Raw genomic sequence first — 6968 nt, 5'->3', positions numbered from 1 at the left:
TTTGATACTTTCAATTTTATCTGATCAATAAAAGACACTATTTTTTGAATTAAAAATTAAAAATTCTTTTCTTTTCTTTTCTTTTTTAATTTAATTTGAATATTACTGTACCTACGATGGATCCACCCATTTATGGATTCTAGTAAAAACTTAATATATAAATATTGATTATTTGGTAATGCAGAGGATCGAATGGTATGTGTTTGGAATTCAAATTTAAGCTAGTTTTTTTTGCCACTATTTGCAAGTCTCAGACACTAGAAATCGGGTCCCACGTGATAACAGCTTACAATAACCTTTTTTTTCAATGGAAATAAAATATTATTTGCAAGTCCCACATTTAATAAATTTTTATTTTTCTTTTAGTTTTTTATTATACTTTTTCTACTATATTTTATTTAGCTTTTAACTTTTATTAAGAGTTTTTTCAACAACAAAAAATAATAGACAAAAACTAGTTAAATTGTTTCCAAATGAATACATTTGTAGCTCAACCACTACCTCCTAATATTTTCAACAACAAAAATTCAATATTCAAATTCTTCATTCCATATTATAACTGTGGAATTGATTATGTAAATATAAATAAATAAATAAAAATTATTATACAAAAAAGGAAAGGTTTATATACAATCCACACTAAATAATTACACAATAACAAGAAAAAAAAAGTATCCCAAAATTAACACAAGTAGTTAAAAATCAATACAAACTCTTACTGTACAAGCAACTTTATCTTCACAATAAGACACATAAAAAATTTATACAAACTCTTGCTCCCCTTCATGTTTGAACCATTCCATTACCTTAGAAAAGGATTAGTTCATGAGGTCATGCTCTTCCTCATCAAGTTTAAGGAGATGAGGAGAGGATGGATTGAAAGAAACTTACTCGCCACAACTGAGCACTTCATTAAGTCATGCTTCTCCTTGGTCAATGATGAAGTCTGAAAAATCACCAATGAATCATACGTTGCTCACACACTCAAAAAGTCACCTATACAGCAAGAAAAAGAAAACCTGTAGAGAGCACCAGAGTGGTGCCGGCCAAATACCCTCCGAAAGTCAAGTTAGAATCTTTTACAACTCCAGAGTGCTAGAGAGGGTCGATTATGCGTACCTTGATTTGTGAGGGAATTTGGGCTTTTATAGTGGTCGAAGTTTGACCTCTCTTCCTTGAAGAGGAAGTCTTTTCCTTATAGGAGTCTCCTTTAATGCGCGTATTTTCTGGAATCCTTTTTGCCTTAGAATTCCATTTATACTAGGAGTTTGAGATGCCCAAGCATGGGCCGCAAGAGTTCCTTTAACCAGGGCTTCTTGATACTTGATTTGGACATTGCATGAGTGTTTGACCCGTCGACGTAGAGCCTGTCTGTATGTGGTCCGTTCGGTGTAGCTGATTTAAATGGATCCGTCATATAAGTGTAGAATTTTTCCTCTTCAGTCAACACCCTTAAGATCAAGGTAATATAGGTAATGAGATATGATGTTGTTCATGGACACATTATCACCTTGACCATAAACTAGATCTTGTAGAGTACATTCATATGGTAGAACCAAAACCAGAAACTTGCTTGCCCAAAATGTCATTTTTGGTGGGTTTTAGTAGCCAATAAAGACATCACGTGCTGAAGGTTAATGGTCCTTAATTGCTTTCATCTGCCTCCAAATTACAACCTGGAAGCCCAGTGTAGCATTTTGTTCAATTTATTCTGGGTGGTTCAACAAATCCATCTTTAGATCTTTACCAGATTCTCCATAACTATAGTTCCTACTGAAAGTATCAGTAAAGAAAATCATTCAGAATGTGGCATGCCACTCTAAATTGATCCATAATAGATTTCTGGACAGGGAACAAAAGACGCATGCATGTCTTATAGTGTCTTAAGTAGGTTGCATATGTTTTTCCCAAGTCAGTTACCTAGATTTTTTATTTTTTAAGGAAAGAGTCAATTACCTAGATTTCGGTTAAAGAATGCATGCCTTACGTACTCTTATTTGAATTACGCTAGAAAAAGGATTTCATTTTGATGTTTTCTTTAACAAAGATAAATTAAACTCCATGAAAGTTTCAACTTAGGATAAAATTGAACAATACAATATGAGAATCAATTTTAATGCAGAGAGGTAAAGGACGTATGATATGTTAGAGTAATTAAAAGGGTAGATACAAATAGATCAACAGAATACCCCAACCATAGTATATAACTCTAGGAATGTATCTATAAGTGTTTTTATAGTGCTCATCACAATATAAGTCCTTACCATAAGTTGACTTAATTAGACCAATGTTAAATCACTATATCTACGACGGATCCATCCATTCATGGATTTTAATCGTAAATTAATGATAAATGTTATGTTGATAATATTTTTACAATATTTTTATAACAAATTTTTAAGTAGCGGATTGTTACAAATTAGTTTTGGTGGAGCAAAAAAATAATTTTAGTAGTAGGTTCAAATTAAAACTAATAACAACTAGCTATCTATAATTTGTTGTAAAAATATTGTGAATGTAGCACTTCTCTATATTAATATAATATATAAATATTGATAATTAAAAAAAAAAAAAAACTTTTATTGAGGTCAACATGGAGTTTAAAATTTTAAATAGATATGCTTAATAGATCATTACCAAACTATCCTTTTGGACTACAGAGGCTTAACGGGTCCCATCACTGCAGAATGATTTGCTTTTGTAAATTCCTGTTTACTTGAAAAGAATAAAAGAAACACGTGAATTGTGCATTCTAAAATTTAGGGATATGATACATATTTTTTTTAATAATAATTGAATTATTAGAAATTTTTATTGGTATTGCTCTTGACCCATTAATGACATTACTTTATTATTAACAATAAAAAATTGTTATTTAGAAAATATTTTGTGAAAATTATGTGACTCTAAAGTTTAAAGACTTAGCCCTTGAAAGTTTGAGACTAAGTTGCGTTTGTTTCGGCTAAAAATGGATTCGGAAAAACAATTTATACCATGCCATGTGTTTGGTTGCGCATGGAAAATCGGGTCAAATGAAAAATCATTTCCGTTGATTGTAAAATACCCACCTCACACCCGTATTTTACACTTTCATTTTACCTTCAAACTATTTCCATTGTCCTTAGAAAATTTCTCTCCTTACTCACTTTCATCACTCACGCCAAGCCCAAGCCGAAGGATGGAGAGAGCTATTGCCAGTGAAGCCCAGATCCAGTCCCCAACCCATAGCTCCGCCGGTTTGATCGTACCGCTCAAACCCATTGCTGATCTAATCGCACCGCCTTAGCTTCTCCGTCGTGCTCAAACCCAACTCCGATGAACGTAGCTAAACCCACCTTGATTTCACCACATCCCAGTCCTCGACCCACGGCCTCACCGTCGTGCCTGCAAGCCCCTTTGCCGGTGAAGGTAGTTTCTCATCTACTTCACCTTCGTCCTCTCTCTCACTCATTAGACCCATCCTTCTTCCACCCATGCCGTTGTTGCCTTAATTTTTTTTATTTTTTTTATTTTTGTAAAATAACATTTTTGCTTGGGTTTTGGAGGATTAGTGGTTGGGGTGATTCATGGGTTTCAGTGGTGGTGGGTTGGGGGTGAGTTTAAGCGTTGATGGTGGTGGGTTAGGTGTGAGTTTAAGCATTGGTGGTGGATCGTTGGCTATGGTGGTTTGTGGGTTTCAATGGTGGTGGATTATGGGTTTTGGTAGATGGTTTTGATATTGATTTTGAGATTAATAAGTTTTTATTTTGATTATGATTTTTCAGATTAATTGGTTATGTGGTGGATGATGGTGGCTGGGTTTGGGAGCTGAGAAAATGACTGAGAAAATGTGAAAATTTTGTAGGAAAATAGCATTTTTAGAATATTACCAAACACCGGAAATCGGTTTCTTGACTATTTTTCATTGCAGAACCAAACACACGAATTTCATTTTCCTTATGGGAATTCATTTTCCCCTGCATTCATTTTACACTTGGAATTCGATTTACATAGAACCAAACACAGCCTAATTGGTTTTCTATCCAAAAAACCAAAGAAGAATTAACTAATTAATATTACAAAAATGAAAAACCCAAAAGGCCTTTCTTCTTGTTAGGGCAGAGGTTTTAATCTTGTAGTGTGTTGGGCCACAGACCTAAGGCCCGTTTGGTAATATTATTTTAGTAACGTTGTTTGAGTGTTATGAAAATATGTGTGGGTGAAAAAATGTTGTGAAAATTAGTATTGTGTTGTTTAAACAACGAAAACTATTGTTTAAACACTAACAAACAGACCCCTAATCTAAACTTTTTTGGACCTTCAAAATTTGAACCAAGTTTGTAATTTGGGTAGTTGCACTCTACAACCTTGCATACCAAATTCATTTTCAAAATCCGTAATATGATATAATGATATTTTCTACTTTTTAATATATATATGCAAAAGCGGAAGCTCAAATATCAAGATTAACAGTGAAAATATTATAAATCTTAAAAAGATTTGCACAAGAAATAATAAGAATGAAAAAACCCAAAAGAAAAATACACAAAAATCACATAGAAGAGAAGAAAAAATCTTTAATTATTTGATATATAAAAAATTTGTAAAAAAGAATTCTTAAATTGATGTTAAACCTCAAATTGTTTGAAGCTGGTCCTTGCATGATGCGTTTGAGAATTTTGAATGACAATATATTTCTTTCATTTATGTTAACCTTAAACAATATAAATCTACATTTTCTTTTGTACCTAACCAAGCGCAAAAAAATGGAATACCTTCCATGATTTCACAACTAAAATGCTTATCATACAAACATAGAAAGGTTTGCATCAGTGGTTCTATTTCCTTGCATAGATTCAAAAAGAGTTTGAAACAAGTCAACAACTCCTTATAAATGAGTTTTTTCTTCCACTCTCGCAACTTTGACCAAATGTGCTTTTTAACATAGCTGAAGCTCTCATTTTTTGACTTTCATAACATAAAAACAATATGGTTTTGAAACCCAGACCGTTTAATGAACTGTAAAAATAAAAGGTTCAAAGTTTTTAAAGTTGGATTGAGGTCGAACGGGAATCGAACTGTGATGATGTCATAATTAATTTAATAATTATTTAAAATATAAATAAATATATTAAATTAATAAAAGTAGAAAAATGAAGAAAAAAGTCCAAATAAATATAAAGATCTATTTTTCAAATGTCTTTTTTATATCATAACTTTTATAAGACAAATAAGAAATATTAAATCTTAAGCAAACCTAAATAAATTATTGTTAATGCTCAATATTTTAATATTTTAATTTTTTTTGTGAGAGCTTATGTTTAAATTATATTAAGTTGTGCTCAAGCCCATTTGACTACCCAGCAAATTGTTTTATGCTAAAGCCCATTTAAATATTCAACCATTTATGAAAATTTTAAACCTAAAAAATAAATAAAAGCTAGAAGAGTGACCGTACAAAGCATTAAAAAATTGAAAAAAAAAAAAAAGAAAAAGATAAAATAAAGAGCAAAGCCCAATAAAATTTTAAAAGGAGTGAATGACACATTGACACTTGACGGCATGCATTTATTTAAATTTTAGAAATAAAAAATAGACAACAGCAAGAAGAACGACCGGACAAACCATTTAAAAATGGATTAAACTCAATAAAGTTTAAAAAAGAGTGGTGGACAGCATGTACGTAGTGTGTGACAGAAAGCAAGTTGTCAATCATCTTCAAAGTAGATTAGAAGACTCTAAGGGTTTGTTTGGATACAACTTATTTTGTTAAAAACTGAAAACACTGTAACAAAATAATTTTTGAATAGGTGAATAATACTGTAGGACCCATTTTTAATATTTTTTTGAATAAAGTGAATGTGGGTCCCGTGAACAATGCTGCTATAGTTCGTGAACGTGCTGCTATAGTGCGTGGACAGTGATAATTGTCCCCTAAAGCAAAACGTGTGAAAAAGAAAAAAGAAAAAAGAAGAAGTAGAAAACGTGGACGCGCAATCCAAACATGGCTTAGAGTGCAAAGGAAAAAACACAGGATGAGAGGAAAATGCAAAAACAACAAACAAAAACAATGTAGAGAAAGATAAAATGCAGAAACGGTAGTCGGAAAAAATGCAGAGAGAGAAGGGGCGAGCGAGACTAAGAAGAAGAATAAGAAGAAATGTTGGTGCGATCTCAAGGTTTGAGGTTGAAGCTTCAACAATGGCTGACCGGTAAGTAAGTAAAAAAAAAAAAAAACTTTGAATCAACTGAACCTGCGAAACCCTGATAACCGTCCACGGTTTTTAAATCTAGGTGGTTCAACCACGGTTCACTAAGTTTTACATGTATGTCGGTTTTTGAGGTTAAAAGAAGCAATTTTGGTTGATAATTTTTGGTTAACCCGGTCAGACCGTACAGTCCGATCTAAGTTTCAAAACCATTAAAACAACCAAGATATTTCTCACTGTCTTATGATTGGGACCCAGAGGGCATCTTTTAATTCTTCCTCAAAGATAGGCATTATTTCAATCCAATCCTAAATTATAATGGAATATACCTAACACTTATGAACATTATTTCAATCCAATCCAGGTGGCATCGTTTTATTTAAGCCTTTTCCCTATGTGTATGTATAATGTGTAATGAGTTCATGGTTTAAACTTAAGTGTTGTTAAACTATCAGATTTAATTTGAAACTTTTAAAATTGTAGGATTTATTTTGGAACAATCTTTAAACTATAGATTGAAATTATAATTTATTCAGAAATTATTTAGTAAAAGAAAACGTAAAAAGAAAAGTGACAGACAAAAAGAAAAAGATCAATTTCCCTTTTGCTAATGGAAGACTTGGGGATTGATGGTCTATGTCTGCCCAAATCACTCACATTGGATTGATGGTTTGGGACACAACAAAGAAGACCAATTTGAGCTTCTACGTCACATACATCCCCACCACCACATCACACCACACCCCACACAACCTCCCCGCCCCCCCCTCTCCCCCCCCC

This window comes from Quercus suber, unplaced genomic scaffold (assembly GCF_002906115.3).
Source record: "Quercus suber isolate HL8 unplaced genomic scaffold, Cork oak 2.0 scaffold_354, whole genome shotgun sequence".
In the NCBI taxonomy this organism is placed as follows: domain Eukaryota; kingdom Viridiplantae; phylum Streptophyta; class Magnoliopsida; order Fagales; family Fagaceae; genus Quercus; species Quercus suber.
Note: the sequence above shows the minus strand (reverse complement) of the source record.